Below are 27330 nucleotides of genomic sequence, written 5' to 3'. Positions count from 1 at the left end.
GATTTTCACCAAATTTGAGTCAGGAGGGGCGGCTTGGTGGCAATAGTGTGCTTTTGTAAATTTGGTGTAATCCTGGACAGTCTTTTTTTTTTAAATTGCTAAAAAGTAGGTAAACAAAATTGTGTGATATCTGGGTCAGGTCCGCTGACTCATTTCTTGATTCGGAGTCCGTGGACACCTCTGGACCAATTGGAGCAAGGCATGATGTCCATGGACATCGTACGCACCCGCTGGTTGGATAGTGAAAAATGTGAGCTGCGTCATATTTTTGGAAACGGCCACCATGTTGGATCTGCGGATTGTCGCCAGTGTCTGCGGATAGCGCGGTGAGCAAAAAGTGTGGAAAACACATTTGTGGTTATTTGGTGGTCAAAAGATGGTCTGGAAAGGGTGATGGAGTGGAATAAAGTTGACATGGAGCTTTTTTTGTAAGTATAAAAAGGGTTTGCAGGTGCTGTCGAGTCCAATGACATAGCTGCTGACTGCAGACAGCACAGTGAGAAAAAAGTGAGGAAAACACATTTGGGGTTCTTTTGTGGCTGAAAGAGGAGCTTGGAAGGGTGGGGGAGTGGGAAAAAGTTAAGATGGAGCCATTTTTGTAGGTGAATAAAGTGGTGCAGGTTTAATCCTATTGTGGTGGTTGTGGCCAGTATAGGTAGAAGGGCTGCCTTGTGCTATTTTGTCCGCGGACACAATAGTAGTCAGCAGATCCGCACATGCCATCCAGGTTTTATAAGGATGCCTGGCATGGAAAGGGGACTGCAGTGACCACGGACAGCCGTGGATGTCCACGGACAATGGGGGGATTAGCCAATCAGGTTCTGTGGTCATGGTGTACAGGAAGAGAGGGTAGCAGGTGTTTTCTTTGTTGGGTGCAGTGACAAAATCTTTAGCTATGGCTATGAAGAAGCAGCGTGCGTGGATGGTGGGAGATTCTTGGATGCATTCACTTTACTATCAAACAGGCTAAAATCCCGGTGGTGCCCCACGTAAAAACCCTAGGGATGGTTGTGGAAGCATCAGAAGGATCCGAGGTTCAGGTTAACTACCTGCAGAAAAACCATGCCTACTACATGCGTCTCATGAGAGCCATAAGGCCATTTAATAATGAAGCGAATGCAGCAACTATAGCAAGAGCGGTAATTCTGTCACACCTTTACTACGGTAACGCCTTACTGATAGGAGCCACGAAGAAAGATATATAAAAGTGTCAGGTCATGGAAAATGACACTGTTCGAGCTACCAAGAGAATCAAAAAAAGGGAGCATGTGACTATGGGGAGAAGATCCCTTTACTGGCTAAGAGTGGAAGAGAGAGTACACTTTAAGGCGATGACCACAGTTCACAGATGTCTGTATGGAGAAGCCCTGAGATATTTTAAGAATCAATTTTCTTTGTTCTTGCCTCAAAGACACCTTAGATCAGAGGATAAGGCTTATCTGAATATTCCTAGAGCTAAACGTGTGCAAGGGCGGGGGAAATCTTTCCCAGTGAAGGCAGCAAGATGCTGGAACGAATTGCCACTAACTCTATGACTAGAAGAGAACTACCAGAGTTTCAGGAAATCGTTGAAAACCCACCTCTTCCAATGATAATCTCATTATCTATCTGCAGACCGCCCTCTGCAGCATATAATATTATGCGCACTGAATTACCCCGGACACTCCCGCGCCCTGATGCCTGCGGGCTATCGGCGCGTTATAAACAAACACATAACATAACATGTTGGAAGAAGTGGAAGTTTCGTGGTATGCAGTTTGTGGGTTAAACTTGGCGACTTTATTGCCATTCTGTAAGAATATGGCTCACTTTAAAGGAGCTACGAAGAGGGATATACAAAAGTGTCAGGTCATGTAAAATGACGCAGTTCGAGTTACCAAGAGAATCAAAAAAAGGGAGCATGTGACTATGGGGAGAAGATCCCTTCACTGGCTAAGAGTGGAAGAGAGAGTATACTTTAAGGCGATGACCATAGTTCACAGATGTCTGTATGGAGAAGCTCCGAGATATTTTAAGAAGCAATTTTCTTTGTACCTGCCTCAAAGACACCTTATATCAGAGGATAAGGCTTATCTGAATATTCCTAGAGCTTAACTCGTGCAAGGATGGGGAAATCTTTCCCAGTGAAGGCAGCAAGATGCTGGAACGAATTGCCACTAACTCTACGACTAGAAGAGAACTACCGGAGTTTCAGGAAATCGTTAAAAACCCACCTCTTCCAATGATAATCTCATTATCTTTCTGCAGACCGCCCTCTACAGCATATAATATTATGTGCACTGAATTACCCCAGACACTCCCACGCCCTGATGCTTGCGGGCTATCGGCACGTTATAAACAAACACATAAAATAACATGTTGGAAGAAGTGGAGGTTTTGTGGTATGCAGTTTGTGGGTTAAACTTGGCGACTTTATTGCCATTCTGTAAGAATATGGCTCACTTTAAACATCCAGATATTATTAGTGTGCATTGTGGAGGCAACAGTTTGGGCTATATAAGTGCAGAATCTGTGCAGCTTACCATGAGGAATATGCTGAGAAGCCTAATGGAACTGTTTGCAGCTGCAGAGATTATTTTTTCTCATCAAGCCAAGGCAAATATGAGATGTGCACATTTGTTTTCTCCACAAATGGAAGAAGCTAAGCACCTTGTCAATATAGGTGTATGTGCTTCTTTAGATGGTTTAGGTGGTGGCATCTTTTGAGAATGAAAATGTGAAGTTGGAAAGTGTAAATACTTTTCAGAGCGATGGAGTGCATTTAACTGCTCTTGGCAATCAGATTTTTCTTTGGAAGTATAAAAATGCATTCAAAAAGTTCATGCAAACAAGTTACAAGGGAAGATGTGGTGTGTATACTAAAGCAATTCTTAGTAGGTGTAGGACAAAAAAATGAGCAAAAAAGAAAACAATTGAACCCCCCAAAAGGCTCTTTTAAGCACCACCGTTGTAAAATAAATGCTTTAAATTGAGTTTAAACCTCCCCACCCCTTCAATTGGTCATGCCATCTGCAGACAACGCAGTGGTACGTGAACACTATGGGCCCGATTCATGGAATATATTGCGTGGTAAATGGGGCACTTGCACGCGAAATGGTACACAAGCGCCCGTTCGGTGATTCATGGAACACAATGCGCAGGGCTTACCTGGGACTTGCGAGGAATCTGCGCCAGTACAACATGTAAATGCGACAGTAAGTACGCCTTGCGCGAGAACCCAAGTGAAGCGCCGTCTGGGTCTGTGCATCCACCTAAAAAGGGGGCTGAACACGTGGAATGGGGAGCTACAAGCGAAAATGTTGGTGTTATGAGGGAGGTAACACAGTCAATCAATCGCAACGCCCATACGCGTGCAAAGAAAGCGTATTCAGGGATTCAAATAGGGATCGACGGCGTACGTGCAAATCCCGAAACCGTGCAAATCCCGAAACTGCTACACCACGCGATAGCAGGTGGAAACATCAACGCGCATACAAAAAAATGCATTAAAATTATGCGCGATGAACAAACGTATACTGCCACGATGAATGTACCGTTTGTTGCAGCAGTGAACGTGGGACACCACAGGAGGAGGAAGATGGCCAAGGCCTGGATTTTCCACCCAAGGACCACACTTTTTGGGATGCCTGACAACTAGGTCTATGCCAGGTATAAGTTTCCCCCTCATATCATCTTAGACCTGGTCACAGAGTGGGAAGAGGACCTTACATCACCCACCCTGTGCTCCCAAGCACTGATACCCTTACAAAAGGTGCTCACTGTACTGTATTTTTTGGCCACAGGGTCATTCCAGCGGACCACTGCTATAGTTGGGGGCATTTCACAGGCCACTCAGTCACGCTGCATACACCAGGTGTGGGCAATAATGAATGCACGCCCCTCGGTCGGCCCGCACATCTATATGCCCAGAACACCTGCTGAAAGGCAGACCATGGTACAGGAATTTTATGGGGTGGCACACTTCCCTAAAGTGCTCAGTGCCATTGATTGCACCCATGTTGCTCTACGTCCACATAGGGCAACAGAGCATATATATTGCAACAGGAAACACTGGCACTCCATCAACGTTCAGATTGTATGTGATGTCAAGGGTCTATGCAAACTATCCTGGCTCCACCCATGATAGTTATATATTCAGAATGTCATCCCTACACCGAGCCCTGGAAGCTGGGTGGCGTGGCAACACATGGCTCATTGGTGAGTAAAATGGCCGTGCACATGCATGCATGTTAGACACAGAAAAATAGACAATGATGACAAACATTCTCACCTCTCCAGGGGACAGTGCCTACCCTCTGAGCACCTACATGATGACGCCAATACGGAACCTCACCATACCTGCCCAGGTAAGATACAACACTGCCCATATTGCAACTTGGGCCATAGTGGAGCGCACATTCGGAGTGCTCAAGTCACGTTTCCGCTCCCTTGACTACTCTGGTGGTGAGTTGCTATATGCACCACCAGTAGTGTGCAGGATCATAGTGGCAGCATGTGTCCTGCACAATGCTGCAACACGGTATGGCATACCAGTGGTCATGGTTGTTCCTCCCACATCCACACCCACAGGCACGCCGCTTGCGTATGGCTGGGCAAAGGGCACGTGGAGAGGCTGCCCGTACCCAGCTTGTGGCTACTTTTCTCACCTAAACTCCATCCCTGTGAAGTGCACACAACCATGCTACATTCCAGGTGCCATTCAATGATGACAATGGGCCAATACACTGTGCCCCCCAAGCCCCCCTGAGCATGTGCCCCTCGATGTGCTAAATTGTGTGAATCCCTTACAACTTAAAAGATATTCCTCTCTAACCAACACAAGTAACCCAATGACACTACTACCAACATGCCAAACCTTCGACTAAGTCACCTGTGTGTCACTCAACCCATCTGATATGTCATGCAAAATTATCATTATAATGTGTCATGGTATGGCACGTCATGCAAAAGTATATTTGGAAATACATGATACATAAGGTGTCTCAAAGACCTCAAGGATGGATGGAACAAGGGGTGAAAAAGAACACTTGTACAGTGACATAGAATCACTGAAAACATAATAGTCACTCCAAGCTGTCTCTGTGCAATCAACAGTGGTGGCAACAGTGATTTTGTCTGATGATGAAGCTACAGTTTCATCAGGTGCATGAATGTGCCACCATGCAGGGTATCGAGGACATGGTGGAACACACAGACGCCATACAGGCATGGTGCAATCAGAAGGAGCATGTGCACAGATGTTTACAGGGGAGTGGCATTTGGAGGGTGGGAACAAGTTCAGGGGTGGTCCAAGTGCGTCCAGTCAGTGGAAGCTGGGGTAAGTGCAGAGAGATGCAACTCTCTAGGGTAATTTGCCAAGCGCACCAATGATGACACTAGTTCAGTTCCCGGAGGCAAGTGCACAAAACATTGCTGGGGGTAACAGGGGCCTGTGAGACCCTGAGGTACATCAAGCAACCAGTCATCAAGCTGCAAGCAAAAAAGTATGGAGAGGGTGAGACATCAGAGGAATCGCTTAGCAGGGAAGAGCGAGGGAGAAGGAGGAGTAGAAGAGGAAACTCCTGAGGCGTTCCAGGAACATAAGGATATGAGTCCCCAAACAGAGGGTGGCAGGAAGGGTATCCCAGTGGGTGGCCCCTGCTGACGATAAAGATCACCCTCAAAAGATCTGCATCCAGAACTGGCACAACTCAAGAAGGTTGTAGTACATGATGATATGGCTCTGGAGGGACAGCATTGAGGTATGAATATTTGCAGATAGATAGTACACCAGCCCCACAAAGCCCTGTGTACAATGCATACTTTCTATGTATCGACTCTTTCAACTATGGCTGGCCAGTGGAGGACAATCATTGGCAGAAAGATGTGGTCCCTGGCCTTGACATCAAGATAATCCTTGCAGTCTTGATCTGAATGAATTACAGAGGGTGTGGATTGGAAGCATGGGGGTCGAGCAAGAGGCAGTTGTAGTAGTGTAGCCTGGCTAAAATCAGGGCTGTGGAGACAGTGACCTGCTGGTGGAAAGTGAGAAAAGGTGCAGTACCTCAGAGGAGGTGTAGCAGATAGTTGTACTTCCAAGAGATGACAGAAATGGGACATGAGAAGGAGAGATTTGAGGCAAACATGACCACAATCAGTCATATCTGTGCATGTTGTTGTGGTTGTACGGCCAAGGGAGTCTGGCCACAGTGAAAGTGCGAAAGCTGGTTCTGGGGCCACAATGCAAATGAACCCAGTCCTGCTGGCATCAAGGTAGAGGTTATTTGGAAAACACCATGACTGAATCGTGGACAGACAGTCAGATATGAGTGATGAAGATGATGCGGCTGAGGGTAGCCTGAAATAAAGTACTGTGTCATCCACATAACACTTGATTCCAGAGTTGAAAGTGCCAATCACACGTGCAAAGTCAGACATGTACACATAAAATCACCACAGGAATAGATCACATCCATGTTTAGCGCCACAGTTCGAAAGAGCCACGTGGTATGGGTGGCCAGAAACTAATGAGGTTAAACACACCATAGCTTGATCCGTGAACCCTGTGCACCATACACACAGTACTTCACATGATACATATGGTGGGTCAGGGCAACAACGACACATTAGTCATATGGCCAGGATGCACGCTACTGCATCAATAGCACGGGATACAGTGGGAGATGGAGGTGGAGAAGAGAAAGGACTACATGATCAATGTGACCTTAAGGAGTACTTGCTCAGTGTGCATGGGGAGAGTGAGTCTATGACACTGAAGGCATCAGGCCGAGCAAATGGACCTACCAACATGCCTTCCAATGCCTAAGTGCTTCACACACAGGTAGTATTTGCCTGAGGAATGCAGGAGTACAGAAGGGTAGTATATCATCATGAAGCGTTGAAGACGGTACCGGGACCCAGACATCCTTGTGGATGATATCCCAGTATCACAATGTAATCCGTATAGAGTCTGTGAGCCTCGGAAGCATTCATATTGCAGGATAGACGTTGGCCCTGGCCCTGAGTCAAATGACGAGTCATGCATACATAATCTGGTTAAGCTGTAGAGGTCGCAGGGTACAACAAGGAACACTCATGAGTTGGATGTTGCAGTAGTGTAGCATGGAGAGTACAACAGCACGTGTAACATTGCACCTCTGCGTGATGTTGTGAAAGTGTAAATAAACTGTGTGCATCAAGGGCTGCAAGGCGGACTCCTTGACAATCACACGAATTTGTGGCAGTAAGGGAAGGGGGTTGTTGAAGATTAATCCAACAATCCTGCTTTGGGATGTGTGTGCAGGGAGTCAGCACATGTAGGAAGGACAGAGTCAATGGCAGAGGTAGGCTGCAGTGGAGCCATTTGAGACATGCAATTTTGTAAAGGGCACACAAGCCAAGGTCATTTTGAGGGCACCAGTCCGGGATGGCTGTGAGGCAGACATGGTGAATAAGGGTGCCAGTGTGTCACTAGGAACAGTGCTGAAGGGTAGTCTGTCCTCATCATAGCATATTAATCAGTTGGACAATGGTTCAAATATGCGTTGCAGCAGGCAAATGTATATGTCAAAGATGCATGGAAAAGGAATGGACACCTGCACGATGCCACAGGTGGTGGCTGAAGTAGGGTAGATGAAAGGACACAGTATGGGGTATCTATGGAATTGTTTTTTTTGGAATGACCTAAGCAAGTCTGCTGTCCGTTCATGGAGCATCAAAATGAGGATGGAATGCATTACTGTGTGAAAAGCATATGAGACATCAAGGATGATGAGGACAACAGGGCATTATGAATGGAGGGATGCCACCATTCATCATGTGACCACATGTATAGCAGTGTCTGTTGCGTCCTACTGTTTCAATCCACACTGGTGTTGATGTACATCCCCAAGAAAGCCCTAATGGGCGTACATTTGTGTGCGGACCAACTTGACAAGCAGTTTCTCTTGGAAGGTGTATAAAGCAATTCCCCAGTATGTTGATGGCCAGGAAGGCTGTGCATGTGTCATAGTAACGATAGTGTGCACAAGTGAGTGCCTGATGGAGGATTGAAACTGAACACAAGTAAAGGAGAGTTAGCATAGATCAGCAAGAGCATAAGACAGAGCGGAGATGTTGGCAATGATGGTTTTGTAAGATAAGCTGTACACCAATAGGGATGACACCTTCATGTACTTGTCAACTCTGTTGACTACTTCAGGGGAGACCTGAGTGAATGAGGAGAATGAATAATGATGATGGAGACAGAGAGGAGATGTTGACAATTATGGTTTTGTGGGAGCAGCTGTACACCAATAGGGATGACACCTTTATGTTCTTGTCAACTTTGACTACTTCAGAGGAAACCTGAGTGAATGAGGAGAATAAATAATGATGGTGGTGAGTTTCAGGGGGTGCCGATGTGCGGAGGGTTGTGTTTGAAGAGCCTGTCACTAGTTGGTTCAGTCTGTCATGTGTATTTGCAAGACATAAGTGCTGCGAGTGCATACCAAAGGTATTGTGAAGGAGTTCTTGGACAATATACAGTGGATGTCTTGACAATCATTGAGCCACACACCTCTTGCACCTCCGCCAGAACCCTGCTTGATGGCACAAAGCACTTCTGCACACTGATGGAGCCGCAATGGAAGACATACGCCGACAACACTAAGCAAATTGATAAATTCATCAACAATTAAATAATGCTAAAAGTATGCTAAATGTTAACCACCAGACCATGGCCAATGCAGACTTCATTGTCACCACATAGCAATGGTGTAATGCTGCATCTATTCCAATGCAGCACCACCATGCACCCAGACGCATTGCGCTAGAAGCTGCATACACCATGTTGCTGCATGCATGATAAATCAAAGTAAACCCACTAACAACATGAAACCTGATGTGCTGTTAGACCAAATAGACCACGTACCCTCAGACATAGCAACATGTTTGTGGCTTCACAATGCTGTAGCACACACTAATAGTTGAATCATAATTTGGATTTACCAAATGTGTCAAACATCCCTAATCCTGCAAACCCTGCTAGGGATCTGATGTGTCACTCATTAGACCTGATGAAAGTTGAATGAGGCACATCTCAGCCCAAACATCTGCATCTGGCACAGTTCACAAACTGTTGACCATGCTACACGCTCCCAAACAACCATGAAAGCCGGAAACACAGATAGAAAGCACAGTTATCATAATCAGTGAACAGTCACCCAGCAATCCATCTGATGAACATGACCATAACCATCATTAGAATCACTCCTGTGTGATTCATGCCCCCCCTCAAGCAATAGTGATTGAGCACAAGCTAAGTCAATCCAGAGTGAACACACACAGTGCCCCACTCCCATGCAAACACCACTGAAGTGTCAGCAAATGCCATGCACTTACCTGTCTGTGCAACTCACCTGCCTTGCCTATGGTGCACACCATCGGGAGACGCTTTACAGAAATGGAATGCAATGCAGAGAACAGCACAAACAGCATGCCCATACATGATCACAGAAAGAAAATATGCATACAACACACAGTGCTGGAGCAACACACGGTACCACAGGCTGAATGGTTATCGATAGTGATTTTTTCAGGAGTACAGTGTACCACAACAAAGAGAGGGAGAGAGAGTCACACAGAGTGGGAATAACAAGGAAATGACAGATCAAGGAGTACACAGCCTGGTTTACCGATGTACAATGACATGCTGCACAGCACAGTCGATGCGCCCATAGAGGTATACACATAAGTAGGTTACACAGTGACATGAGCACCAATCAAATTACCATAACGCCATGTCAGCATGCAAAGGACATATAAGACATCCGACACATGCAGCAAACATGCACAACAATGAGGCATGCTCAACATGCACAGTGCAAAAGCTTACCTGCTGACTGTGCCTACATGGTGTAAATCCCACATCACCTTCACTAGTAAGTGTGTTTCCTAATTTGGTACAGTAAGGACAGTGTCTGGTGGAGGGCATGGGGAGTGTGGACTTCAAATGGTGCAGGGTATCTCCCACAGGACAACAGTCACCGCCACATCACGGATTACTGAAACACCATGGAAGAACATATTAAAACAGCTATTGTGACGTACCATTGACAAAGCCCACACGTGCAACGGAACAAACCTATAATTACCTGCACATGCCATCCTGTGCACCATCATGCAAACATACTAGTTGACTTCACTAGGCATGCCTGCAAGCATACCACAGCACACGTGTAGTCCATCAGGAGTTAATGGCACACCTCAAGGGCAATCAAGATAAAAATGAATAACGCAACCAGAAAAGGGTAAAACAAAATATGATATGCCAACATCTGGCCAGGGGGGTGTAAAAAACAAAAAAATAATAAAACCAAGAATAAAAATGTCCATCTTGGACCATGGCGGTAAGAGGGCACCCAGGGGGAGAGGCAGGGTGCACGTCAACTCCCACTTAAGTGGATGTTGAAAAAAACAATTCCCTCCATGGGCTCATGGAACGCACAGCTATCTTGGATTAGGAGGCATGTCTCTGCTGTGGCCACCTTCCTATGTAGAATTAGAAGGTGGTAGTGGTAGAGCCCCGGTCTGGTCCTCAGTGGCAGCGGCCAGGCGGGACTCAGATGAATGCATGTGTAACTTGAAGACTCAGATGTCCTCGTGCAACACCTCAAAGGATGCACGGATTTCCTCCGAGATGGTCTGCCTCAATAGTTGCAGCTCCTGTTGGTATGGTGTACTGAGGGCTGCCTCTAGCACTTCCATTGAAGCTCTGAGGGCCAACATCTCTTGCCTCAGGGCTTCCCCGTGGGCCCGACCCTCTGCAAGCAGGGATGCATGCAGAGCCCTCAGATCGGCCCGTCGGCTCCTGCTGCTGGCCTCCATGTGCAGCCTGTGTGAGCGGCATGTGGACCGCAATGCCTGCAGCTGGTGCTCTACCTGTGTTTCTGGGGGTATCATGGAATTGGCCACCCTATCGATGCCTTCAGCCAACATCTCATAGGCAGCACCCTGTTGTTGTGCAAGACACAACATTGACTGCTCCCACACTGTCTCCCCAGCCTGTACACATCCACCACGTGTGCGGGGCCCACACCTGCCTGACCCAAGGGAGCATGGCTCTTGATTTGATGCCGCTGTCTGTGGCTGCAGGACTGCATCCCTCCCTTGGACATCCATCCCAGGACCAGAAACCAATACTGTGGAGCGTGGCCATGCAGCAATAACCACCACAGATGGATGTGACACCACTGACTGGCCCTGTGAGGGCACCTGACCCCATGCAGACGCACAGGCTACAACAGCTCCAACACTTGGTGCACTCACCTCTAACAGCATAGAGGATTGGACCTTCTGTTCAGCACCACAGCTACTGGTGGCATAGGAGTCAGTGTCGTACTGAGCTATATCCCAGATGGACTGTAGTACCAGTGTATTTTCATGGGCTGCCACACCACATCCTCCACTGGTGGTCTGTTCCGGCTCAGACTCCCGTTCCTCCTCTACCGCCTCCCCTGCTAATGCTGCAGGTCCCTGCCCCTGGGTGGTGGGGACAGCAGCTGCACCTGCAGCCCCCGACCTTGTTGGGGGGTGACCACAGTTCTCTCTGCACTTCCCCTACCCCTGGAGGAGGGGGCAGTAGCTCTTGGGGGCTTACCAGTCATGGTATAGATGGACTTGTACAATGGAAGGCACACCAAACAATTTTCTTGGCCAATCAGAGTGAGAGGGCAGTGTACGTGATGGAAAACATACTTATGTGGTCCAGCAAGGCGTAATATTACCCCTGGTGAAAGAATATACGGGACGCGTAATGCACAGGCACCCCAAAAATCAAAAATGCGTGTACGCGTCACCTCAGTCGCTCCCGTAAAAAGTAAAAGCGTTACGGGATACGCTGTGGCACCCAGCAACACAAAAAAGGCATACGCGAAGCCTGGAAAGCTACTGTAGTGGTAATAATGGATGTACACGATACACAGGGGTGCCCAGAGTATGAATAATGCATACGCTACTCACCTTTAGCCTCTCAAAAAAGGAAAGTACACGCGTGGGTGTGCGGATGCAAAACCCTGCCAAAATAAGAAGTTTGTACTGTCATAGTAGTGAGCGAATTGTGTGGCACCCCAAAATTTCCTGTAATGCACTTGTCCGTCCACTCCAATTCACACGTACGGTCGGATTTTCTTCTATGCACTTCTTTATCCTGAATCTGAATGCCAACGCACAGCACGTGTCATGTACGTTACGTGCTGATGGCCTTTCCTCTGATTTCACGTGTCTGTGCTAATTTTGAACGTGCAGAGTAACCGCCACTCTGTTTCTGGCTGCCCACGCAATAGACACGGAAGACCCACGCTCCTGCCTACAAGCCTTTTTACCTGCCTCCTACTGCTCTGAGCTGCCTCCTACCGAGCCACCTGCTGCTGCCTGCCCACTGTGTGTGCCTGCTGCCAACCTCCCCTGCATTTTGAGTGCCTGCTGTGCAGCCATTGCCAGAGCTCCTGTCCTTGGCCCTGTGACCACCTCAGCTGATTCACCAGATTCCCAACGTGCCATTCAATCATCACCGCTCTACAGCCCAGCCCCAGGACCACCTTGCCCACCCACACCTGCCTCGGGGTTGCCATGTCTCAGCCAACATCTTCAGAGGTAACTGGCAAACCCACGGCAGCAAGGAGCAAGGCAGAGGGCTGTCAACTTCACTGGCAAGGAAGATCACATCCTGGTGGAGCAAGTCATAGGGCATTATGATGCCTTCTTTAATGCACCAACGCAAGTCGGCAAGGAAGGACATAAGCTAATCTGGGACGGGATTGTGGATGCCATCAATGAGGAGAGGGTGGCATCGCACACATTCAGACACGTGCACAAGCGCTGGGAGGACTTAAATCCAGGGCCCCCAACAAGGTCCTGCGCTTCCACCAGGCCGGTGGCAACGGAGAGGGACGCAGGTGCCGGATCAACAGCACCAACATGTGGGTCCTGGAGAAGTCCTACCCAGCACTGCACACCCAGGTCAGCGAGTTGCATAAACATCTGGAGTCATCAGGTCCATGTGTTGCTGGGCTTCACAGTGCATGTGGATGTTCCTGTTTGTAGGGAATGGGCACCTTGGGCTTACAGCAAGTATCCTCTTGTACGGATGTCTGCGTGCATGACCCAGACAGTTCTCTACATGTGTTCAGTGAACCAAATGGGATTACATTTCCATTGTGAGTTGTACTGCTGCATTTCACAATGTGCATGTGGTTTGTTACATGTGTCTGAGACGTGCCCATGTGACAAGTGTGACAGATGAGGTTGTGATGGCAACCTCATGTGCATGCATGGTGTTCATGTGTATGTGTCAAAGATGTGATTGTATGACTGGCCATCACTCATGGATGTATGAAACAGGCACATTTAAATGTGTGACGTAGTCATGTGGCGAGATTGCCGTTGAGGGTGCACTGATGTGATTGCTCATTGCACCGCTTAAGGACTGTCAGGTGATGTGTGTGCCTGACATTTGTATGAGCACATGATGCATATGTGTGTAGCATGAATGATTGATAGGTTGTGACAGTGCCATGTCCCCGGATGTAATTGTCTGTTGCGATGGACAGACTTGTGTATGCGTGTATGTACATTGCATGTATATGTGTGTTGTGGAGGGGGATGATGGTTGTACCCTTTACCATTGTACTTCATGTGAAAGTTTTTGTTGCCATGCACGCATTAGTGCAGTGCCCTGATGTTTGTGTTCTATGTCTCTTTATCTGCAGTTGCGTTGGAAGAAGAGGGCGGAGAGGGTGCTGTGGAGCAAGGCAGCAAGGATGCCTCCACCAGGCAGAGGCGCAAGGCCTAGCCACGCCCCCTGGACACAACATCATCGGACAGCGAGGCGGCTGGTGCCGCGTCTGAACTATTGGCCAAAGCTGCTGAGGGGAAGTCCAAGAGAAGTCGAAGGTGGACGTGGACTCCTCAGCAGCGGGGGGGTCAGGTGAGACACCACAGGGGCCATCCAGTGCAGAAGATGCTCGGGTGTCATCCTGGATGGCGGGGGGAGGGCAGAGGAGGGGGCCATAATAACCCAGCCCATGGGGTCAGGCAGTGGTGGTGAGGTGGGTGTGACTACTGCAGTCCTGCCACTGTGGAGGAGCCTGTTTAAAATCCTGTCCCTGGAACAGCGGCTACAGCTGTATGCACCTGCCGGTATGCCTCAACTTGGACCCAACCCCAAGTGTCGGATGCTTCCACCCAGACCGACACCCCAATGCCGGCAGCTGTTGCCATTTGGGACAGAGTGGTACTCCTGCTGGTCAGTGTTGGGAGGTGTACTGGGGACAGGCTTCCTGTCGAGTGCTTGCACATCATCACGGTGACGTCTAGCATCTCCTCAACTGGCTTGCACCAGTCCTGGTCTCGATTGTGCTACGTGGACTATCCACTAATGCAACCCTCTCCTCGTCTTACTCCTCTGTGCTACAGTCATCCTCTGGGGTGCCTTTCGGCCCAGATGACACCAGGGCCCCCTGTGCACCAGTCCCACCCATATCGGCCCGTCTGATGGATCAAACATCCCTGCCTGAGTTGGGAGTTGACAGTGGATCAGCTGAGGTGGTCACCATGCCAATCCAGACAATGACAGGAGCACAGCAATGGAGGGAGATCTGGCACCCAGGAGCAGGGCACGGACTAGACATCACCGGGTAGTGTCATCAACCCTGAGGGTGTCCACACGAAGCAGGCACCGGGCGCTATGGCAGCAGCAGGCTCTGAGGAGGAGGCTATTTTACTCAGGGTGTTCCATCACAAGGGGGCAGGTATCCGGCATCAGGCAGGATGCAAATGTGGACATGAGAACCAGGATGCCTTCCATGTTTGTGCGCTGCGGGCAGCATATCGGAGCAGAGAGGCAGCAGGCTGAGGAGGCGAGAGTGAATATGGCCAGGGCGGAGGTTGCACTGTGTCGGGCAAGGAGGCGGGCTGCCATCCTGGAGTAAACTTGCAGAGAGGCGGAGGGGTTGGAGAGGAACATGCTGGGTGTAATGGACATAGTGCTCGATGATGCCCTGGTCCAGACATTGAGTGACATTGAAGTTGAGGAGGACTAGCCGCTGCCTGTGTACAGTGGAGCTGACATTTTGGGCAATACTCCATTTTTTGTTTGTACATAGTTCTGTAGGTGTACATTTTCTTTTAATTTCTTTTCTTCTTTGGAGTGGACTAATTGGAAAATCCTCGATGGTTAGTTTGTACATAGTTTTTGAGGGTGAGTTTTTTAATTAATAATAACCAGACTTTATGGACTTTTTTTACTGTGCATATATTTCTAGACATGTAGATGATTATGTTTTTGAGAAATGTACATGGACACCTTCCTTATTTGTTTTCATAGTATGTATGCCATTAATTCTACTGTATATTATCATTTTTAATTTACTCACAGTAATTGTTTGTAGCAGTTATTTTTGCTGTGTGCCTGTTTGGTAGTCCATTTAGTATCCCTGATTCTATCCATTGGTAGTCATGTGTCTGGTTGCTTAGATGCATGTGTATTGTTGCTCGGTTTATTTGTGAGGGCAGTATACACATGTGGCTGACCGGTGGTGGTGTGTGAAGTGGAAGGATGGGGGTGCACTGTCAAATGGTATTTTCTCTCACATGTGCTGCATCACTCTGTGTTTGCCTTCACTGTGTTTGGGAGGGATGCGGGTGGGGTGACTGTGGGAGTGTTACATATTCAGGATAATGGCACGTGAATTGGTTAATGCTGTGTAACATACATGTAGTGCATTCCCCTTCACCAGCATGCGTTTCAAAAGTATTCATTATCTCAGGTGTTGGTCAACCTCTTGCACTGGGATACACTAGTGGCATTTCTTTATATTCTACACTGGCTGCCTGTCAAATTCCTGGTCTCGTCTCGTAGTGCAGGTGAGAAATCTTGCCCTGTAGTGTAGGCAAAGAATTCTCCCTACCAATGTAAACCTCTGGATGAAATACACACCCAGAGAGATCTATTGGGAGAGAGGGACACCAGCCAAATCCAGGAACTGTAATGGAATAAAGAACAATCAGTAAAGTATACCGTTACAAGATCAATAATATCCAAGACCGTGGTACATTTGGCTAACCTGAGTATGAGCGGATACATATTCCCCAAAGTGGGATGTGGGATGAAAGCAGAAGACCCCCTCTATATGAACGGCACTGGTTACAATCGGACTGAAGGAAATCCTAAAGAGTGGAACAGTACCATGAAGCAATGACCCAGGAGACTATGTTACTATACAAACAAGGCAGGAATACACTTACCATCCGAGAAGAGGTGGAGGAGCACTCCAGGTTGTACGCCCCAATGTGTTTTGCCCAATAACCTAACCACGATGATATTACAGCAGTGGCCAGTGTCTCTCGTCTCAGGGGGCCACCTGTCATGACAGAACGAGGACGCCTAATGAGAGCTAAGCGCCAGGGGTGGAAGTCCTAAGTTCCAGGCAAAAACACATGTGGGGCGCTACCCAAAGCCAGATGGGTAAGTGAAGGATTCAGATGTGTGGAGAAGGTATCCAGTGTTACCGATCAATCGAGTTGGAAAAAACAGTGAGTTTCAGGCAGGTCGTTTATGCAGTTTGGGTCTGTTTGATTGGCGAGGCACTACAAGGCCAAAATCAGTAAGAGTGCAGCTGGTCGTTTATGCAGTCCGGGTCTGTTAGATTGGTGAGGCACACCAAGGACAAAATCAGCAAGAGTGCAGCAGGTCGTGTATGCGGCCCAGGCCTGTTTGATTGGCGAGGCACAACGAGGACAAAATCAGCAAGAGTGCAGCTGGTCGTGCATGCGGTCCGGGACTGTTTGATTGGTGAGGCAGTCCAAGGACAAAATCATCAGGAAAAGGCAGGTCATTTTCGTTCCGTGTTCGTCGTTAGCAATTTGGGAATCAGATCAGGAGAGACAAGGATTAGGAACCAAGAAACAAGGAAAGGACAAAAAGAGACCAAGGTAACAGCAATGCAGGTAACGTAGAAGCGACTTGAATATACAAAATCAGAAGCAGTGTTCCCTGAAACCCGGAAGCTTAAGTAGCTCTTCCGTGGGAACCAGTGAGCCTGCCTCCCATGCATCGTACGTTTCACTGAGAATGCAACCGACGCCATAGTCGCCATGGCAACCCCCAAACAGCCCGCCCATGGTGCCTGGAGCGTAAGGGAATAGTAACCTTTGGGTTCCTTTGGAGAGATGGGAGCCCTGAGTTTACTGAATGGTCCCCAAGACGTGAACAAGATTTACCATGAGCTTTAAGTGTTCTCAGCGCCCGGGTGCTGGAACTTCTGGTATGTCCTGTGCTGGTTCGAACCCTGACACTGCCCAATTCTGCTGTCTCTGTAAGTTGTGCACTCTCTGAATGCCATGTCCTTCACACATGCCGACAACAGTGATGTGTTTGTTAGGGAATCGCTTTTGAACATAGCAGCTCAATGAGGCTCAGGCTGTGAGGCACCTGGCCATTGTTTGTTGATGTGGCACACATTGAGGGTATGTTTGCTTCTGTCATTGGTAAACATTTGGTTCCTGGGGATTGATGACATGACATTGTCACATGGGCAGCAGGACCTCACGTTAACATTCACTTGTCACATGTGTATGTTGGGAGACGGTTACGGCCAGCAAGTGTGTGTGAACAGATGCCGCACTCATGGATGTGGCTCAGGTGAATGCTTTCATTTTGGTTTGCAGTATACATGTCCCTGAGGAAATTCTGGCTCATGTCACTGTATTGCTCCCCAAGAGTGCACGGACAGTTATTTATCACCAGTACATTTGCATAGCAGAGCAAATACTTTGAACGCAGGTAGACAGAACAATAACTCACACCCAAACGCGCAGTTAGAAGATAAGGAGCACTTATACGGCTATTTATTCATAGTTAAACAAAAATAAAGCAATAAGTGATAACACAGAAGTAAATCACAGAAAAGACAGTAAGTTAGCAATTATACATCACCATGGACGTAACTGAATTCCTCATCTCGCCAGAAGCAGCTGGAAGACCCCGGTAACAGCCAGGCCGAGAGCACAACAGCCCACAGGTATGTCGGAACAAGGCGTCCCCCCTCCAACTGAGGTCTTTGTGCTTTTCCCACCTGACCTTTCCAGAGCTCCGCATATATGCACTCTTCAAAAGGGGTGGCAATTTCTCGAACCTTCTGGCATTAGTGCTTCAGCATTGACGATTGACAGTTGGCTGCCGGCCGGGTCAACCGACAGTAACCCCAAGGAGCAAAGCGCCTCTCTTGCCTAAAGCACCACGGAAAACAATTCCATAACTCATCCTGAGTCCTTGGCACAGGCATAGCAAACCATAACAAACCTTTTTATCTGGTACCAGCCGGCACCTGTGGATCCTAGCTTTCCCAGCGCCGTGTCCTTGGCTGAGGCATGCATACCAGTCTCAGCCACTAATAACGTTGAAAACATGTTTTTCAGCAAGTGCAGCTTCCACTGAGGCATGGAATAAATATCCATTATGGCTCTGAGTGCCCCCAGAATGCATACACACCAGCGCCATGTTTTAGCTCAAGCATCACAGTCACAACACAGCAGTCCAAGTGCACAGCACACAATTGTTGCAGTGATGATGTGTCACAATGTCACAGTACAACATGCAGGTGATGTCCCTTGGGGAGGGGGCTGACTGCAGGGGGGTGTCTCAGGTGAGTGGGGCTGGGGTTTAGTGTCACTTGTAGAGGGGGGTGCCTGCATGGGGATGTCATAGGCGAAAGGGGCTGGGTGGGTGGTGTTCCTTGTGGAGGGTGCTGCCTGCAGGGGGGTGTCACAGGTGAGTGGGGCTTGGTGGTGGAGTCCCTTGTGGAGCGGGCTGCCTACAGGGGGGTGTCACAGGTGAAAGGGGCTGGTGGGGAGTGTCCCTTGTGGAGGAGGCTGCCTACTGGGGGGTGTCCCAGGTGAGAGGGTCCGGGGATGGTGTCACTTGTGGGGGGGTGCCTGCAGGGGGCCGTCACAGGTGAGGGTGCCCAGGGATGGTGTATGCACTACAACGGTTAATGTGCTGTGGGTGGTTATGTGGGCAGGCTGGGTTCAGACGGTGTGTGGGGATTCATATTTTTAAACATGTGTAGCCTACACTTACGAGGGGGTGCACAATTTCTGTCGTGTACGGCCTGGACTTGCGTGGGACGGCATGCCTTTTCTGTGGGGTGCGGCCGGGGATAGCGAGGTGCTGATGCATGATTACGCTGGGGTGCGGCTGGGGATTGCGTGGTGTTGTCGTGTGATTTTGGTGGTTGACGGCCTTGACTTGCATGAGAGGGCACACGTTTTCTGTGGGGTGCGGCCGGGGATAGTGAGGTGCTGACGCATGGTTACGCTGGGGTGCAGCCGGGGATTGCGAGGTGGTGTTGTGCGAGTTCGGTGGTGTACGGCCTGGACATGCGTAGGAGGGCACGTGTTTTCTGTGAGGTGCGACCAGGGAATAGCGAGGTGCTGGCACGCGATTACGCTGGGTTGCGGCCGGGGATTGCCATGTGTTGACGCTCAATTATGGTAGGGTGCTGTATGCTGGCCATGGGGTGGTACAGAGGCTTGCGCAGTGTTAGGCTGGTGTGCGTGGAGGCGTGTTGCGGGCGTTGCTCATGCAGCTTGCTGTTACTTGCGCGACGGCTACTGATGCCTATGGAAATCCATGAATATGCGTGCTATGCACATTTTTTTATGTGCCACGGCTCACGCAGGGTCCTTCCCGTGCGCGCCCCTTGCACCATTTCTGTGCCAGATTCCATGAATTGGTCCTTACATGTTCAATCCGGGTATTTTAAGGATGCTAGGCATGGAAAGGGGACTGCTGGTTTTGTCGGTGTGGTATACAGGAAGACTGGGCAGCAAGAGTTATTTTTGTTGTGTGCACTGACAATGGCTTTGGCTTTGAGGAAGCATAGTGTCTGGTTGGTGGGCGATTTTTGGGTCCATTGGGTTAAGGTGTACTGTGAGCAGCGTGGATTACCTGGCAATCTTGGATTTAAAACAATGTGAAGTTTCTTGTTTTGGAGTTTTGGAATAAAGTGGGTGGAATTGCTCCTGTTTTTTGAGATTATAGTTACTTTGAGACATCCGAACATCATCGTAGTTCACTGTGGTGGCAATAGTTTGGGCTATGTAATTCGAATTTTATTACAGTTTGTAATGAAGGATACATTTTTATAGTTGAATGAACTGTTTCAACGTTTGAAGATTGTTTTCTCTCGGCAAGCTGAAAGACAAATGTGGAAGTGTTCAAATTTATTTTGTCTACAAATTGACAAAGCAGAGCACAATGTAAACAGAGCTGTATGTGCCTTTTTGAAGGCTGTTGGAATGACACCATTTCAGAGTGAAAATATAAAGTTTCATATTGTCAACATTTGCAGGATGTTGGAATTACATCTTTTCAGAGTGAAAATATCAAGTTTCATATTGTGAAAATGTTTTGAAGAGATGGAGTGCTTTTGACTGATGTTGGCAATCAAAATACATTGAAACAGTTTCGGTGAACATATAAAATATGGATTGAAGTATTATGGAAAGGAACAACAGAAAAACAAATTAGAAGCACTTTTTGTGAAAGTTAGAAAAAATAATGACGTTTAGTAGAACATTTGTTACGTAAGTATATAAAACCAAATAATCCCAAAAATAAATAGAAGTCAGAAAATTAAAAAAGGCTGTTTTAAGAGCTACAATTTCTGAACGAAAAACAAGTTAATTGATTTTAATTCCCCTGCCCCGCATCTGGAATTGTTCAAGTGTCTGCACACTATAACAGTGTCTGTGGACCTTACAGGCTGAAAAAGGTCCTCTGATTTATTTTATCTTTCTATTTTTTAACTGTGAAAAGTGGCTCCAAAAGGAACCTTTTTTTGTCTTTCTGGTTTTTATGTTTTTGGGGGATTTTGTTTTTTGTTGGAGAGGTGAGGGGGTAAAGTGGGGGAGGTAAGATAGGGGTGGGAGGAAAGGGGTAGCAAACCACAGATACGGAGGGGCAGGTGGACAGAGGAAGATGTTGGGTGGGCCTTAAATATAAGGTAAGGGCAGTGTTTCTCGTGTTCTTTGACTGCGGCTTCGAAAGCACTTTGAAACTGCTGCCCCCTGAAGAGTGGTGTGTCGCAGTATATACAGAGAACTGTGACCATTGAAAGGTAAGGATCGACAGCCTCCTGTATGGCCTGAGAGGGAGCTGGCGGGATCCTCTGCTCCAGAGGAGTACCTTGTGTGGTGGCAGAAGTGGTTGAGGAAGATGGGTGAGAGGCAGTTAACTGCTTCGCCGTGACAAAGGAACAGTCCTTCTTAGAGTACCCGAGTGGTTGGATTTGGTGTGGCGGCGCATGAAGGTGGTGCTGAAGGAGTACTGCTCAGGTTGTTTGCGATAAAGTATGACCCTCACACTGAATACATTTCCCCTGGGGAGCCTGAGCTTTTGGTACTGCCCAACGGTGGTAAAAAAACTGCCACACCGATGACTCTCTTGGGGCGCTGGAAGTAGGTACTTTATTCTCGTCCACATCACTGCACTTGTTGCCCTGTCCAGGCCTTTCACTTGGTGGTTGTGGTGGTGGCCCCTGGGAAGGAGGGATGGCCATGAGAGATGTCATTGTTAAATTCTTGATGCCTGTTGGAAGTAGCTCTCTTGGAAGATTCTGTCTGCTGATGTGCCAGATTAAAAATGACTAAAAGTAGTGGGTGGGTCCCTTTAGAGGAACTGTCCGTAGAACTACCGAGCTGAAAGTAGGCCTTGGAAAGTTGCAAAAAGTTGACAGATCAAGTAAGAATAGGTCTAGGAGTTTCGGATGGGTACACTTTGAAATAGAAATATTGTAGATTGGCTGAAAATGCAGTTTGATGTGATGGACACCAGCTGCAGACACTCTGTCACGCTCCACAGGTGCAGTTACATGAAGACGTCTGGGAATGTATGTGGCGGCCGGAGTTTGCGTTGAGTGGGAGACACCGGGTGCATGCACATGAATGTCCGGAAACGGGTGTGCTGTCTGTGGAATAATTAAAAGTGCTTTATGTGAGAACGGACATGTGCAGACACGGTTCGATGTGTGTGGACACCTATTTCATAAACAGACCCCCGAATAGTTGTGTAGTAGGTGGACTATTAATTGGGGTTTTTTTTTTTTTTTTTTTTTTTAAACTTTTATTTTTGCTGGCAGTGGCAGTTGACATACACACACATCAGATCGAGAGTATGGTCTTTAAACATGACAAAGTACATTACACTGGGATGTTCACACACAGTAGCATACATTTGCAGATAAAGATCAGCTTAGTGCCATATTGGGGAGCACAATGTACAGAAATGGAGTCTAGGGCGTGCTATCAGCCAAAGAGGTAGCATCAAGAGCGTTGAGATAGCTGTTGAAGGCAGTCCAAATGTTTTTGGGCCGGGACCGGCCTGGGAGGGTAATAATGTAGTCCTCCTCGCAGTCTCGGGACCAGGTCACCAAGTTAAGCCATTTCTGGAAAGTGGGGGGTGCCGAGCGGTTCCAGTTTTGAAGAATACATTTTTTAGCAATTGCACAGCATACATTTAATAGCCTGGCCTCTCCTCTGGCGCCCTCAGCATCCCACTGACCAAACAACACCCCCATCGGGTCAGGCTCAAGCACCGCATCACAAAGTGCGGACATGGTCTTAAGAATCTCATCCCAGAATGGGGCCAGGTTGGGGCAATCCCAGAACATGTGGAGATGACCGGCATCTTCCGCCCCACAACGGGGGCAGAGTCGCTTGTCGGAGTGGGCGAATTTGGAGAGTCTGCGTGGCGTATAGTATAGCCTATTCAGCAGCTTGTACTGCATGGTGCGATGTCGAAAATTAAGGGAGACCCTACTGGTGTGGGAGCACATTTTACCCCACAGCTGCTCTGAAATAACAATCCCCAGTTCAGAGGCCCAGTCCTCCCTCGCCCTGGGGAGTGGTGTTGCTGAAGCAGTGAGCAGGAGTTTGTACAATGATGAGACCACTCCCCGCGCCCCCCCGGAGTTGGCAATGTAGGATATGGCAGGGTGGTCTGGGGGTTCGCTGGGGAAAGTGGGCCAGGCCGCCCGGAACGCCGCGCGGAGACGGTAATACTGAAGTAGCTCGAGTGGCGAGCCCGAGTGGGCTGGTTTCCACGTCTGTGGCGTTATGAATACCCCATCCGGGTAAAAGTCTGTAAGGGCCAGATAGCCCAGGTCCCGCCAGTGCCGTGCCAGGGCTGAGTCATTCGTGGGCTCCAAACTGGGGACCCGCCATGCGGGGAGCCATTTGTAGTAAGGGTGAGTCTCGGGGGCAGCAGCGAATATCTGCCTCCAGGCAAACAAGGTGGTCTGGACGGGGTCTACGGGAGAGTCAGGTTCATATTTCGGGTGTAGAAGTAAGGACATAATGTTAGCACCGGAGGCGGCAATGATTTCAAGCCTGACATGCGGGCGGGGAGGAGGACCAGGATACCAGTATGTGGCAAATTGTGCCTGCGCCGCAGTCCAATAGCTCATCAAGTCAGGGGCCGTGAACCCGCCCCTATCATAGGGAAGGGACATAGCACCCCACTTTTTCCGCACCGCGCCGGAATGCCACAAGAATTGGGCACACAGCTTGTGCAGATCAGTGAAGAAACTATTTCCAGGCCAGATGGGAACATTTGTAAACGTGTACAGGAACTTAGGGAGCAGTATCATCTTGACCAGCGACAGCCGCCCGGCTAATGATAAGGGAAGAGAGCGCCAGCGCTCTAGTTTGGCTTCGGCCAGTGCAGCCAATGTCACATAGTTGTCAGCCAGAAGGGTCTCCCTGGCCAGGGACACATGAACCCCCAGATATTTGATCCCATTGGGAGACCACCTGAGCGGGTATTCAGTGGCCGGGTGGAGTGTGGAGTGTGTGAGGGGGAAAAGTTCGGACTTTGTGTAATTTATAGCGAAGCCTGAAAAAGTTCCGATGCGGGTGATGTCCCGGAGGAGAGGGTCGAGGTAGAGATCTGGGTCCCTGACGAACAGAAGGACATCGTCCGCGTATAGGGAGACCACCTCGGAGGTGCCCCGGAGAGGTATTCCCCCGCGCACGTGTCGTTCCCTGATAAAGTCCGCCATAGGCTCGATGGCAAGGGCGAACAGAATTGGGGAGAATGGGCATCCCTGGCGGGTACCCCGGAAGAGTGGAAACAGTGTAGAAGTTTGAGAGTTGACGCGGACCCTGGCAACCGGGGAGGTGTATAATAATCTGATGTAGGAGATCATTCCAGGACCGACGCCCATGGTTTCCAGAACCAGCCACATGTATCTCCAGGAAACCATGTCAAAAGCCTTCTGGGCATCCAATGTCACCGCAACCGCACTCACGCTCTGGTCTATGCGGGCCATTACGTTGAACAGCCGTCTAATATTGTGTGATGTGGATCTGCCAGGGACAAAACCGGACTGGTCCTCATGAACCATATAAGGCATGACCGGGAGAAAGCGATTGGCAATCACCTTGGCGAAGATCTTCGTATCTAGGTTCATGAGTGAGAGGGGGCGATACGAACCACATTCATCGGGCGGCTTGCCAGGCTTAAGGAGAACCGTGATAACGGCTTCACGTAGGGATGGGGGAAGAGAGCCCAGGCGCAGGGATTCATTCCAGACCTCAAGCAATTCGGGGCCCAATATGGCCACGTGCTCCTGAAAGAATTCGGCCGTAAGCCCGTCGGGGCCCGGTGCTTTACCCTTCGGAAGGCTGGAAATGGCCTCCACTATTTCGTCCAGGGTGAAAGGGGAATCTAGCTGTTCCCTTGTAGCATGGGAGACGACAGTGGTGGGGATCTGGGCAAGGAGCTCGCGCATCAGCGATTCGCTATGTTCGGGTGGCTGCGAGTACAGTTCGGAGTAAAAGTCTGTGAAGGTCTCTAAAATATGTTGGTCCAACCACTGGGTCGACCCATCGCTACCTTTGACGCAGGTGATTTGGGCTGGCCCCCACTCCCCCCTGGCCAGGGCGGCCAGAGTTTTACCGGGTCTGTCCCCCTCACCGTATTTCCGCGCCGCCTGAGGTCGGCTAAAATACTGCACCTCCCTGCCGGCCTGCTCGTTGAACAGCTTCAGTTCCTCACTTATCTGGGAGAGGATGACAGGGTCAACAGAGGTGGGGTGGGCCCGCTCAAGATCTCGCAATTTGGCTTCAGATCGCGACAGGGAGGCCCTAATGGACTTGAGAACCCCGGACTCCCTAGAGATGGCTGCCCCCCGAATGAAAACCTTGAAGGCGTCCCAGCGGACCCCCCGGGTGGTGTCCTGTGGCGAGTTGAATTCAAAGTAGGACCGAATATCCGACAGAATGTCTGCCTTGAAAACGATGTCTTGCAGGGCGGCCGATTTAAAGCGCCAAGTATTCATGGTGGGGGCTTGGAAGCCCATGTTAATGATCAGTACGACCGGTGAATGATCAGACAGAGTTCGCGCAAGTATACGAATATCTGAAACCCCACCAATGAGTTGGGCCGACAGTAGGATCAGATCAATTCTAGAAGAGCTGTCATGTACCGATGAATAATACGTGTATTCTCGCGTTAACGGATGGAGAGCTCTCCAACTGTCCAGGATATCCAGTGACTTGCAGTGTGTCAAGAGCCTGCGCGCTGCGCTCGCTAAGGGTCTGGGGGCAGAGCCAGTCCTGTCCACGGCAGGGTCTAAGATAAAATTCATGTCCCCACCCCAGATGATCTGTACACCCACGTATCTCAGGAGTATGGACACCACCTGATCAATAAACTCAGGGGAGTCTACATTGGGGCCATAAGTGTTAACGAGTAGGTAATCTCTGTCAGCGATGGCGCAATGGAGGATGACGTACCTCCCCCCCGGGTCAATATAGCTTCTGTGGAGAGAGAATTTAAGGGACTTATGAATTAGTGTCAGCACTCCACGGGCCCTTGTTGAGTAGGTCGTGAAGTACCTGAGGGGACCCCATGTGGGCGCAATGCTTCTGGCCAACGGGCCAGTGGAGTGTGTTTCCTGCAGGAGTAACACCTTGCAGTGGTGCCTATTAGCGTAAGCCATGATCCTGCGACCCTTGGTGTAATTGCTGAGGCCCCGGACATTCCATGTCATTATCGTCACAGCCATACTAGTATCCCAATCAATAACATCCCATTGCGGAGAAACCAGAGATAGTGATCCAACGTCAGAGGACGCCAGATCCCACCCCCCCCAGCACCGGCCCCCAGTGCAATGGTCACCGGATCTCCCAGTGACAGAGTGCCCATGACCGAAGCGGACAGATATATCTCATTAAGCTTAGTGAACATCCCACCACAGATGCTGAAATGCAGAAACAGAATGATGTACAATTAGAGCATTGCGATCCGGTGCGCAACCTGCTGTCAGTCCGCCACTGCCATTTTCGAAAGCATGTCCCCAATCCCCATCCCACCCGCGTCCCACCCTCACTGCCCACCCCCAACTTGCAGTGTGAAACCCCCACCCCTCCCCGCAGGTATCTCCAGCTAACCCGACACTCCCCAGAGCATGGAGGTCGGGGGGCGACATCCAACAGGGATGACACCCTACCCATGCCCAACAGGGGCACCAAAGCAGCGGGAACCAAAAAAACAAGAACATTGCAAATGCAGCGAGGTGTGCTGTGGCCGTGTGGGCGGCTTTAAGGACAAATATGCATGACAGCAACGCCGTCTGTGACAGGTTCTGCAGTATCCGGATCAGAAGACAGGCCATCGTAGCCAGCCGAGCACTTCGCCCGGCTAGGCACACAGGGGGCCTGAGACCATAGGACTGTTGTGAATTGTTACAATGACCACGTTCCAATTGACGAGTACCACGGACAAGATAGAGCAGGCCAGTTAGTGTGTGGCATCGACTCAGACATCCTCAGCCTGAGCTCCCGCCGGGCTGGGAAGCGGTAGGTGCGCCTCGATGAATTTCACCGCCTCCTCTGGTACAGTGAAAAAGTACAATTTCCCATTGTGTGTGATTTTGAGACGGGCTGGAAACAGGATAGCGTAGGGGACATTCCGTTCTCTGAGTAGTTTCTTGACTCCAATAAAGTGACGCCTCTCTTGCTGGACCGCTACAGAGAAGTCCGGGAAGATTCTCACTGTGTGAGACTCAAATCGCAGGTCTCCCTTCTCTCGGGCCAGGCGGAGGATAAGATCTCTGTCTCTGTAATTGAGAATCCTGGCTATGATGGGTCTGGGAATGTCCCCTGGCTTGGGTCTGGGTGACAGAGCCCGATGAGCGCGCTCGACGGTGAAGTATGGGGACATGGCGGGGTCACCCAGGAGGGACCTCAACAATGATTCGACCGCGTCTTCCATGCGACCCTTTAAAGCGTTTTCTGGCACTCCGATAA

The sequence above is a fragment of the Ambystoma mexicanum genome, chromosome 7p, assembly GCF_040938575.1.
Source record: "Ambystoma mexicanum isolate Mex_15411 chromosome 7p, UKY_AmexF1_1, whole genome shotgun sequence".
In the NCBI taxonomy this organism is placed as follows: Eukaryota; Metazoa; Chordata; class Amphibia; order Caudata; family Ambystomatidae; genus Ambystoma; species Ambystoma mexicanum.
The sequence above is the reverse complement of the archived record's forward strand: the minus strand, read 5'-3'. Positions refer to the sequence as shown.